Genomic DNA, 13,057 nt, shown 5'->3' with positions numbered 1-13,057 from the left:
AAACAAACAAAAACTTGAACCCCCTCCCCAAAACCAGAAAAGTTCACAAACGAAGGGAGGGCGGAGGGAGGCCACGGTGGAGGGTCGCCAGATCGCATGTCCCCGAATCCACCGAGGACACATCATGTGGCGGCGGCGGGTGGAACGCTGCTGCCGAAAAAGTTTTGGCGGGCGACCTCGAAAAGGCCACATTAGTGGCCGCATCGCAGGATGAGGTGCCCGGCGAGGCGGACGACCCGGGCACGGCCACATCCGTGGCCGACATGGAGGAGGGAGTGTCTGGCGAGGAGGATGACCTCGCAGAGGCCACGCCCGTGATCGACGTGGTGGACGACGCCTCAGCACCGAAATCCCAGCAGGCTTGGAAGCAGCAGACGAGGGTGCGGGGACTGCAGCCAAAGCAGGCCCGAGTGCAGCTGGCGAGGATGATGCGGGTGCTGCAGCCGCAGGAGTCGTCGGAGGCGGCCTGGGAGCCGCAGGAGTCGTCGGAGGCGGCCTGGGAGCCGCAGGAGTCGTCGGAGGCGGCCTGGGAGCCGCAGGAGTCGTCGGAGGCGGCCTGGGAGCCGCAGGAGTCGTCGGAGGCGGCCTGGGAGCCGCAGGAGTCGTCGGAGGCGGCCTGGGAGCCGCAGGAGTCGTCGGAGGCGGCCTGGGAGCCGCAGGAGTCGTCGGAGGCGGCCTGGGAGCCGCAGGAGTCGTCGGAGGCGGCCTGGGAGCCGCAGGAGTCGTCGGAGGCGGCCTGGGAGCCGCAGGAGTCGTCGGAGGCGGCCTGGGAGCCGCAGGAGTCGTCGGAGGCGGCCTGGGAGCCGCAGGAGTCGTCGGAGGCGGCCTGGGAGCCGCAGGAGTCATCAGCGTAGAAGCAAACGGCGACGTCGTAGAGGCAGGCGTATTAGTCGTCGGCAGTGCTTGGCGGCGTGGAGCTGGTACCGGCGCTTGGCGGCGTGGAGCTGGTACCGGCGCTTGGCGGCGTGGAGCTGGTACCGGCGCTTGGCGGCGTGGAGCTGGTACTGGAGTAGGCTCCAGCCCTGTCGACACAGTTGTAGGCTCCAGCCCTGTTGTCGACGTTGGTGTGGGCTCCAGCCCCGTCGTCGACACTGGTGCTGGAGTAGGCTCCAGCTCTGGAGCTGGTACTGGAGTGGGCTCCAGCTTTGGAGCTGTTGCTGGAGTGAGATCCAGGCTAAAGTCTGTAACTGGTATGAGAACCAGTTCTGGGTCGGAGGCTGGTGTGAGAACCAGGTGGGAGTCTAGTGCTGGTTTGAGAACCAGGCTAGAGTTCAAAACTGGTGTGAGAACCAGACTAGAGTTCAAAACTGGTGTGAGAACCAGGCCCGAAAAAGCTGCTGGTGTGTGAACCAGGCGAGAGTCGAATTCTGGCGTGAAAACCAGGTTAGTGTCATGTGCTGGTGTGAGAACCAGACTGGGAGCAGGTGTCGGCTTCAGCCGAGGAGCAGGTGTCGGCTTCAGCCGAGGAGCAGGTGTCGGCTTCAGCCGAGGAGCAGGTGTCGGCTTCAGCCGAGGAGCAGGCACAGGGGTCTGCCGAGGAGAACTAGGGGACTGGCTGTGAGCAGGACTAGGACTATGATGAGTGATAAGACAAACACTAGGACTCGGGCAAGGACTTGAGAGAGGACCAGGACTTACAATCACACTAGTGCTTTGAGAAGGGCTTGGGCAACGACCAGGACTTACAGTCATACCAGGGCTTGGGCAAGAACTAGGACGAACGGTCAAACTAGGGCTTGGGCAAGGACTGGGACTAACAATCAAACTGGTGCTCGGGCAAGGACTAGGACAAAGACTAGGACTTACAGTAACACTGGGGCTCGGACAAGAACTTGGGTAAGGACTAGGGTTCGGACGGAACACAGGTGGAGGAGGTCTACAAGGCCGTTGAGACTTGGCCGGGGAAAAAACAGGTGGAGGAGGTCTACAAGGCCGTTGAGACTTGGCCGGGGGAAAAACAGGTGGAGGAGGTCTACAAGGCCGTTGAGACTTGGCCAGGGGAAAAACAGGTGGAGGGCTAGGAGGCTTAGTAGTTTTAAGAAGAGGTAGCGTCTGCCCTACCTCCGCAACACAGCTATAGGCCGTAGCCCCCCCCTCCAGACGGGAATCCCAGACCCGTTCCCTGTGGTCAGGGACTGACCATAAGGGAGGGTGGTGGGAGGTTTGGAGGCAGGCAGACCCCTCCCCTCTATATTGTCCAGAGTGTCCCTTTGAAAAGGGAGAAAAAACTTTGGACTTGGGCAGAGAATGAGGTTTAAACGGTGGGTTAGAAGAAAAACTAGGTGACTGAGGTTGACTAGAATAATAAGAAAAAATATCCTGATACTTTTGTATCTTATTATTAATGTTATTGTCATTTGAAAATGGCTGAGAAAACGAATCTTCCCCTAAAAATTCCTTGTTGATGACGTCATCATCGGAGGACGGGCCCGCGCCACCGGGGGGCGTCGACGAAATGACGTCATCTGCGCGGGACACAAGTTGGGAATTTGCCCAGTCGGTAAAACTGTTAGCAAAGTGTGTTATTGGGTCCCCAAACAATGGTGTAGGGGTCCTGTGTGCCGACTGTAGGCTGCTGTGTTCGTGAGGAGGGAGACATGGAGTGGGAAAGGCTCTGTCGCCCGACGAAGCCATACTTCGCGGCTTCCGCCGACGCGGACGAGCGCGAGCGCTGCGGGAGGGAAACTCACCGCTCCCGGAAGCATCGATCGGAACCAGTCTTCCCTCCAGGTCCCACATCATGCTTTCGTCTGGATTGCATCGGAGAGTCTCAGCCTCCATCGCTCGGAATACCCTCCATGTGCCTTCGTCGAAGGTCTCCTCGTGGTTGCCAGACGCGGAAAAACTCTTTAATGCTCGGATCCTACTGTGAGGACTCTTCTTCGGCATGGCAATGCCGGTGTGGTTTTCCCGTGGATGCGTCGAAGCAGAACACAGCAAAAGTAAGATATAAGGTATTTATTTAATAACAAAAGTCTATGAACAAAAATACTGGTGTAAAGAGAAAGAGTAAACAAAACATTTAGCATGAAAGCTAGACAATAAAGTGGCTTGGCGTGAGAGCTAGCGAGAAAATACATACGAATGATGAGAGTCGTCACTGATGCGCGTGGGCAAATTAGGATCCGAGAATGAGTGAACAGAAAAGGTGAGCTTAAATAGGAGGGTGATAATTATTAGCAGGTGTGCGGGGCGAGACAGAGAATGAAAAAACAAACACGTGAAGATCTGAGCAGCAGATCGCAACAGACCAGCTTGCTAGTAAATAAATAAAATTTAATAAATAGAGGCAGCTCACTGGTAAGTGCTGCTATTTGAGCTATTTTTAGAACAGGCCAGCGGGCGACTCATCTGGTCCTTACGGGCGACCTGGTGCCCGTGGGCACTGTGTTGGTGACCCCTGTTCTAGGCGGTATAGCTCGGTTGGTAGAGCGGCCGTGCCAGCAACTTGAGGGTTGCAGGTTCGATTCCCGCTTCCGCCATCATTGGGCAAGACACTTTACCCACCTGCTCCCAGTGCCACCCACACTGCTTTAAATAAAAAAAAAAAATAGATATTGGGTTTCACTATGTAAAGCGCTTTGAGTCTCTAGAGAAAAGCGCTATGTAAATATAATTCACTTCACTTTTCCATGTTATCTTTACTAACCTATTATTGTAATATATTATACAATAATGTAATATTTGGCTCGATTAGATAATAACATCTAAAAGATTTGCATTTTTTCCTGTCAAAACTAAATAATTATTTGCATTTAGTAAAAAAAAACAAGAATTATTTTATTAACACCCATTTTCCCCAGGCTTTCGCAGGGCCACATGCAATGATGTGGCGGGCCAGATCTGGACCCCCGGGCCTTGAGTTGGACACCTGTGCCTTAGACTCACATTCTGCATCACTAAAAAAAAAAAAAAAAAAAACACCTGTGGCCCTTTTGGAGCCCTCGACCCGCAGCTTGGCAAAAGTCTCCGGTCTTTATTTTGGACTGTGACAGCTGTAAACCCTCATAAAGACAAGTACACGGCACCAATCTGTGACCTTTGACCTCAAAGCACTCCCCCTTTGAGTTGACTCTTTTTTTAGCTGAAAAAAATGGAGGATTGTGGGCGAGTTAAGAGAGAGAGGAGCACGCAGGCGTTAAAATGTCTTTTTGACAAAAAAAAACGCGGGCGTTTAAAAGGCGGAACTGTGGCGCTGGTTTAAAATTAGCCGCTAAAGTTAGCATCGGAGTCACCCGATCCCGGCCGGGGGGGTCAAAGGTCGGATCCTAACCCCCCCCCCGTTTGGATTCGACAACGACGAGGCCGTCAGGTGTTGCCTGTGACATGCGGGACAACTGACCCCGGACTGGACCGGCCTGTGCTCCTCAGATTTGGAACAGGAAGGTTGTTGCACTTCTTATATTTTGCCACCGGAGGGCGCTCTTGGTCAAGAAATGCGGCATGAAGAATTTGGTCCCATGGCGTAAAGCGGCTGGACTTGAGGTGAGAGGATTGTTTGTTTTTTTGGACGGGAGAATTACATATTTCCTACGCTTTAAACCTGCGGTTTACATGACGGCGCCGTCCGAAAAATTGTATCCATCCATCCATCCATCTTCTTCCGCTTATCCGAGGTCGGGTCGCGGGGGCAACAGCCTAAGCAGGGAAACCCAGACTTCCCTTTCCCCAGCCACTTCGTCTAGCTCTTCCCGGGGGATCCCGAGGCGTTCCCAGGCCAGCCGGGAGACATAGTCTTCCCAACGTGTCCTGGGTCTTCCCCGTGGCCTCCTACCGGTTGGACGTGCCCTAAACACCTCCCTAGGGAGGCGTTCAGGTGGCATCCTGACCAGATGCCCGAACCACCTCATCTGGCTCCTCTCCATGTGGAGGAGCAGCGGCTTTACTTTGAGTTCCTCCCGGATGGCAGAGCTTCTCACCCTATCTCTAAGGGAGAGACCCGCCACACGGGGGAGGAAACTCATTTCAGCCGCTTGTACCCGTGATCTTATCCTTTCGGTCACGACCCAAAGCTCATGACCTTAGGTGAGGATGGGAACGTAGATCGACCGGTAAATTGAGAGCTTTGCCTTCCGGCTCAGCTCCTTCTTCACCACAACGGATCGGTACAACGTCCGCATTACTGAAGACGCCGCACCGATCCGCCTGTCGATCTCACGATCCACTCTTCCCTCACTCGTGAACAAGACTCCTAGGTACTTGAACTCCTCCACTTGGGGCAGGGTCTCCTCCCCAACCCGGAGATGGCATTCCACCCTTTTCCGGGCGAGAACCATGGACTCGGACTTGGAGGTGCTGATTCTCATTCCGGTCGCTTCACACTCGGCTGCAAACCGATGCAGTGAGAGCTGAAGATCCTGGCCAGGGGAAGCCATCAGGACCACATCATCTGCAAAAAGCAGAGACCTAATCCCGCGGTCACCAAACCGGAACCCCTCAACGCCTTGACTGCGCCTAGAAATTCTGTCCATAAAAGTTCTGAACAGAATGGGTAACAAAGGACAGCCTTGGCGGAGTCCAACCCTCACTGGAAATGTGTCCGACTTACTGCCGGCAATGCGGACCAAGCTCTGACACTGATCATACAGGGAGTGGACCGCCACAATAAGACAGTCCATGATCCCATACTCTCTGAGCTCTCCCCACAGGACTTCCCGAGGGACACGGTCCAATGCCTTCTCCAAGTCCACAAAGCACATGTAGACTGGTTGGGCAAACTCCCATGCACCCTCAAGAACCCTGCGGTGTATCTAAGTTATCACAAAACTGTGTGTTACAGATTATAGACTCCCTTTTTAGACCAGTTGATCTGCCGTTTCTTTTCTTTTTCTCCTATGTCCCACTCTCGCTTGTGGAGGGGGTTCGGTCCGATCCGGTGGCCATGGATGACGTACTGGCTGTCTAGAGTCCAGAGTCGGGCCCCAGGATGGACCGCTTACCTGTGTATCGGCTTGGGAGATCCCTGCGCTGCTGATCCGCCTCCGCTTGGGATGGTTTCCTGCTGGCTCCGCTGTGAACGGGACTCTCGCTGCTGTGTTGGATCCTCTTTGGACTGGACTCTCGCGGCTGTTTTGGATCCATTATGGATTGAACTTTCACAGTATCATGTTAGACCCGCTCGACATCCATTGCTTTCCTCCTCTCCAAGGTTCTCATAGTCATCATTGTCACCGACGTCCCACTGGGTGTGAGTTTTCCTTGCCCTTATGTGGGCCTACCGAGGATGTCGTAGTGGTTTGTGTTGTGGTTTGTGCAGCCCTTTGAGACACTAGTGATTTAGGTCTGTATAAGTAAACATTGATTGATTGATACATTGAGTTCAGCTCACCCTGCGAGAGGACAAAAGCTGTCTTTGATCCCACTAAGCAGAAGGCTTGCAAAACGATAGGAAGCGACATGAAGGCGTCGGTTTCTTTGATGTATTGTAATCCACAGGAAGATTTTGTCTTGACCCGAGATCTACAAAGCGGAGAGGAAGCAGGACCTGACTCCCCTCCAGGCACTTCTTCTTTGAACTGTTTTACGACCTTTCCTTTGAACTGTTTTGTAACAAAGGCGATGGCTGTTTACGACCCCCCTCCCTTAGAAACAGCTGTTGCCACATAATCAGGGAAAGTTTAAATAAAAGAGGAGGCGTACAATCTTTTGCCAGAGCGTGGTGAGACTCTGTACCAGGACACAAGTCCACGCGTTTCTCCTTATTGAGCCAAATTGAATTCTGTCTCTGTTTAATTCCTTGCTTCTTGTCTTGTTTGAACCTGACAGCGCGATTAATTTCCTTTTTCTTCGCTAACAGCCATAATGTATTTGTGTTAGGGTTGTCCCAATACTATTAATTTACATCGATACTTTTTGATACTTTTCCAAATAAAGGGGAACTACGAAAAATGTCAATATTGGCTTTGTTTTAACAGAAAATCGTACAATACAATAAACACTCACATTCAAAGAACAATTTTACAAGTGTAAAATATAAATGAAAAGGCATCGACCCTGAAGGGAACGTCTCCCCTGTGCTCCTGGTCTAAGGTCTGCACCGGACCGAACAGCAGGGCGGATGACATCTATTAAACAAGACGAGAAGCAAGGAATTAAACAGAGACAGAATTAAAATTGACTCAATTGAGGAGAGATGTCACGCTGTGGCGAAAGATTCCACGCCGCCTCTTTTATTTGGACTTTCCCTGATTACATGGCAGCAGCTGTTTCTAAGGGACGGGGGTCATAAACATCCATCGCCTTTGATTACAACAGTTCAAAGAAAAGGTGGTAAAACAGTTCACAGAAAAAGTCCCTGGAGGGGAGTCGGGTCCTGCTTCCTCTTCGTTTTGTAGTTCTCAAGTCAATACAATATATTTCTGTTGATTACAATACAGGGAAAAAAACAGAACACCTTCATGTTGCTTCCCATCCTACACAGTGGAGTTTTACAAGCATTCTGCTTGGCGGGATTAAAGACAGCTTTTGTCTGCTTGCCGGGAAAAGTTTTGTGATAACTTAGATACAATTATTCTGACAAGGACATAGGTAACAACTACATTATTACCTTTTTATAACTCCTTGTGCAGATCTGAATGTTTATTATTCAAATGTTTACCTTTAGTCACCCCCGCAAAGCGGCACTCGGACTAGAGAGCGGTACCGGTACTTTTCAAAGGTGGCATAGTACCGATTTCAATTGATTAGTACCGCGATACTACATTGGTACCGGTACACCGTACAAACTTAATTTGTGTCCAGTAGTTTTCATTGACTGCGATGAGGTGGCGACTTGTCCAGGGTGTAATCCGCCTTTCACCCACATGCAGCTGAGATAGGCCCTAGCGTGCGCGTGACGTCACGGGTTGTGGAGCTCCTCACATTGTTTACAATCATGGCCATCAGCAGCGAGAGCGATTCGGACCGAGAAAGTGAGAATTTCCCCATTAATTTGAGCGAGGATGAAAGATTTGTGGATGAGGAAAGTGAGAGTGAAGGAGTAGAAAAAAAAAAAGACGATGGTAGTGGGAGGGATTCAGATGTTATTAGACACATTTACCAGCAACATTTTGGAAAATCCCTTATCTGCATATTGTGTTACTAGTGTTTTAGTGAGATTATATGGTCGTATCTGAAAATCGGAGGGGTGTGGCCACGGGTGTGGTGAACGCCAGTGTCTCTGAGGGAAGCCACGTTTCTCGACGAGGCGAAGCGAAGGCAGCCGTTGAGTCCGGGCTGAGATTTTTTTTTGGAAGCATCCCACGTTCAGGGGCGGGCGGTCGGTGGAGGCAAGAGAGTCCGCAGCTGCCTCTTTGACAGGTGTACGAGGAACGACGCGAGCTCTCCGCTCATGTCTACGGTAAGAGCTGACTTATTACCACAATTTTCTCACCGAAACCTGCCGGTTGACATGTGGTAGGGAACCATGTTCGCTTGACCGCTCTGTTCCAAGGTAAAGCTTCACCTTCGGGAATGTAAACAAGGAAACACGGGCTGTGTTTGTGTCGCTAAAGGCAGCTGCAATACATCGCTTCTTACCTACATCTTTCTTCTTTGACGTCTCCATTATTAATTGAACACATTGCAAAAGATTCAGCAACACAGATGTCCAGAATACTGTGGAATTATGCGATTAAAGCAGACGACTTATAGCTGGGAACGGTGCGTCATCATACCGCGACGTTTTCAACAGGTTACTTCGCGCAAAATTTAAAATGGCAATTTATTAAACTAAAGCGGCCGTATTGGCATGTGTTGCAATGTTAATATTTCATCATTGATATATAAACTATCAGACTGCGTGGTCGCTAGTAGTGGCTTTCAGTACACTATTACATCTGTATTTGTCGCCATCATGTGGTCAGGGCAGGTACTACATCTTTGAGAAGTGTGCACTTTGAATCCAACTTATTAACCGGAAGTTGCATAAGCCAAGGCGGTGCCAGCACGTATTTTATGGTGGCTATTTTCGAAGAAATACTGCATATATATTTTCTTTAACGGTATGTATCATAAGTTGAACTTTGAAACTTGTTTTTGGTCTAAAATATTTTTTCGCTAAATTTATGATTTGTGATGTGTAATGAGAAGTTTGTCATGTGCTCATTATCGATAATTTGCCATGTCATCGAAGATGGCGGTCGTCGTACAAATGTACTTTTGTTTACCTTCTCATGCCTTGTAAGGTAAGCATGACAGCATATATGTAAATACATTTGCATAACTTATGTATATATTGACGGTGTTGTTTGTCTTTTTGGTTTCAGCCCTTTGAATGTTTTTAAACCTGCTGACAACGCTCATCGGTCTCCAGAGTCGTGACGTAAGAAAGTGTTACTTTTGTCATTATTACCATAGTAACTAGTTAGATTACCATGGTAACTAATTAGATGCCCATAGTAACTAATTAGATGACCATGGTAACTAATTAGATTACCACAGTAATTTATTAGATTACCACAGTAACTTATTATATGGTCACAATAACTTATTAGATGACCATAGTCACTAATTAAATGACCATAGTAACTAATTTTATAACCATATTAATTACTTAGACGACCATAGTAACTAGTTAGATTACCATGGTAACCAATTAGATGCCCATAATAACTAATTAGATGACCATGGTAACTAATTGGATGACCATATTAACTAATTAGATGACTATAGTAACTCATTCGATAACCATAGTAACTAATTAGATGACCATATTAACTAATTAGACGACCATAGTAACTAGTTAGATTACCATGGTAACTAATTAGATGACCATGGTAACTAATTAGATTACCACAGTAACTTATTATATGGTCACAATAACTTATTAGATGACCATAGTAACTAATTAAATGACCATAGTAACTAATTATATGACCATATTAATTACTTAGACGACCATACTAACTAGTTAGATTACCATGGTAACTAATTAGATGCCCATAGTAACTAATTAGATGACCATGGTAACTAATTGGATGACCATATTAACTAATTAGATGACTGTAGTAACTCATTCGATAACCATAGTAACTAATTAGATGACCATATTAACTAATTAGACGACCATAGTAACTAGTTAGATTACCATGGTAACTAATTAGATGCCCATATTAACTAATTAGATGACCATGGTAACTAATTAGATTACCACAATAACTTATTATATGGTCACAATAACTTATTAGATGACCATAGTAACTAATTAAATGACCATAGTAACTAATTATATGACCATATTAATTACTTAGACGACCATACTAACTAGTTGGATTACCATGGTAACTAATTAGATGCCCATAGTAACTAATTAGATGACCATGGTATCTAATTGGATGACCATATTAACTAAATAGATGACTGTAGTAACTCATTCGATAACCATAGTAACTAATTAGATGACCATAGTAACTAATTACATGACCATAGTAACTAATTAGATGACCATATTAACTAATTAGACGACCATAGTAACTAGTTAGATTACCATGGTAACTAATTAGATGCCTATAGTAACTAATTAGATGACCACAGTAATTTATTAGATTACCACAGTAACTTATTATATGGTCACAATAACTAATTAGATGACAATAGTAACTAATTAAATGACCATAGTAACTAATTATATGACCATAGTAACTAATTAAATGACCATAGTAACTAATTATATGACCATATTAAGTGAAGTGAAGTTAATTATATTTATATAGCGCTTTTCTCTAGTGACTCAAAGCGCTTGACATAGTGAAACCCAATATCTAAGTTACATTTAAAGCAGTGTGGGTGGCACTGGGAGCAGGTGGGTAAAGTGTCTTGCCCAAGGACACAACGGCAGTGACTAGGATGGCGGAAGCGGGAATCGAACCTGCAACCCTCAAGTTGCTGGCACGGCCACTCTACCAACCGAGCTATACCGCCCCAGTTATAGCTAGTTAGATTACCATGGTAACTAATTGGATGACCATATTAACTAATTAGACGACCATAGTAACTAGTTAGATTACCATGGTAACTAATTAGATTACCATGGTAACTAATTAGATGCCCATATTAACTAATTAGATGACCATAGTAACTAATTAAATGACCATAGTAACTAATTATATGACCATATTAATTACTTAGACGACCATAGTAACTAGTTAGTTTACCATGGTAACTAATTAGATGCCCATAGTAACTAATTAGATGACCATGGTAACTAATTGGATGACCATATTAACTAAATAGATGACTGTAGTAACTCATTCGATAACCATAGTAACTAATTAGATGACCATATTAACTAATTAGACGACCATAGTAACTAGTTAGATTACCATGGTAACTAATTAGATGCCCATATTAACTAATTAGATGACCATGGTAACTAATTAGATTACCACAATAACTTATTATATGGTCACAATAACTTATTAGATGACCATAGTAACTAATTAGATGACCATATTAATTACTTAGACGACCATAGTAACTAGTTAGATTACCATGGTAACTAATTAGATGCCCATAGTAAGTAATTAGATGACCATAGTAACTAATTAGATTGCCAGAGTAACTTATTTTATTACCACAGTAACTTATTATATGGTCACAATAACTAATTAGACGACCATAATAACTAGTTAGATTACCATGGTAACTAATTAGATTCCCATAGTAAGTAATTAGATGACCATAGGAACTAATTAGATTGCCACAGTAACTTATTTATTACCATAGTAATTTATTATATGGTCACAATAACTAATTAGATGACCATAGTAACTAATTAAATGACCATAGTAACTAATTAAATGACCATAGTAACTAATTAAATGACCATAGTAACTAGTATATCATGCAAAAGTGCAGATTCCAACCATTAAAATACTTTGTATAGTTCAAGACTTACGGTCCTGTGAAGACATGAGTGCACATCATAATGGCAGCTACACTTTCCATCTTAAAGATCTAAAAAAAAATGATTTGGCCAGGTTGAAAAACTTATTGAAAGGTCTGCTTCAGCTGGTGTAGCAGGACCGAGGAGCAGCTGTAGAACCACACCGTCCCCGTGTGGTGAGAGCGACAACAAACATGTTCTTGAGTTTCCAATTGAAAGTGAGATTCCCAAAGAGAGGTAAAGAGTGATAATGGAGGTAAGGAGGGTGGAAGAAAGAGAGTGACAGCTGAGGCGAGTCTTCTCTCTTTTTATTTGGCCATAATGTTGCTTTACATATCACAGCCAAGGGAGGGAAAGAAGATTTGTTTGCTTGTTTTGTGTGAACCAGGGATGTCCAAACATGTCACCCCGAGGGCCAAACATTGAAAAATGAAAGAATGAAGAGGGGCCACTTTGATACATTTTGTACATGAAAGATGCTATTACCAAAAATAGGTTTTTATTATTCAGTGCTTCAATGTCTGGATCAACTTCAGGTCTGTCGAAGTATTGTTTTTATTTTCACATGTTTTTTTATGGCAAATATACTAAATGTGTCATATTTAAAAAAAAATAATACTAAGTGGAATATTTGAAGTAAAGTAATTGGACCCTTAAATAGGTAATCAATTCATTATAATTCATTATTATTTTTGGAGTAAATCCCACTAAAAATATTGGTAATCCAAAAGGGCCCCACTTCAAAAACCGTTTAAAATAAGTCATGTTTTTTTATCAATCAATCAATCAATCAATGTTTATTTATATAGCCCCAAATCACAAATGTCTCAAAGGACTGCACAAATCATTACGACTACAACATCCTCGGAAGAACCCACAAAAGGGCAAGGAAAACTCACACCCAGTGGGCAGGGAGAATTCACATCCAGTGGGACGCCAGTGACAATGCTGACTATGAGAAACCTTGGAGAGGACCTCAGATGTGGGCAACCCCCCCCCCCTCTAGGGGACCGAAAGCAATGGATGTCGAGCGGGTCTAACATGATACTGTGAAAGTTCAATCCATAGTGGCTCCAAGACAGCAGTGAGAGTCCCGTCCACAGGAAACCATCTCAAGCGGATCAGCAGCGTAGAGATGTCCCCAATTAATTTTTTACTTTCATCACCTGAGTCTCCAGATCAGTGGTGTCCAAA

At 45.7% G+C, this 13,057-nt stretch overlaps 1 protein-coding gene across 1 annotated transcript in view; it reads right to left on the bottom strand.

Annotated features, from left to right (window-relative positions):
- Positions 1–12,154: 12,154 nt before the first annotated feature.
- The window catches only part of LOC133557197 (synaptopodin 2-like protein), a 31,399-nt gene continuing 30,496 nt past the window's right edge, over positions 12,155–13,057 (bottom strand). Inside the window, exon 5 of the mRNA XM_061907483.1 lies at positions 12,155–13,057. This exon is cut by the window's right edge and continues 4,368 nt beyond it. The gene's annotated coding sequence lies outside the window, so the exon portion shown is untranslated.

Source organism: Nerophis ophidion, linkage group LG08 (genome assembly GCF_033978795.1).
Source record: "Nerophis ophidion isolate RoL-2023_Sa linkage group LG08, RoL_Noph_v1.0, whole genome shotgun sequence".
Taxonomy (NCBI): domain Eukaryota; kingdom Metazoa; phylum Chordata; class Actinopteri; order Syngnathiformes; family Syngnathidae; genus Nerophis; species Nerophis ophidion.
This window is presented reverse-complemented; position numbering and strand designations above follow the sequence as displayed.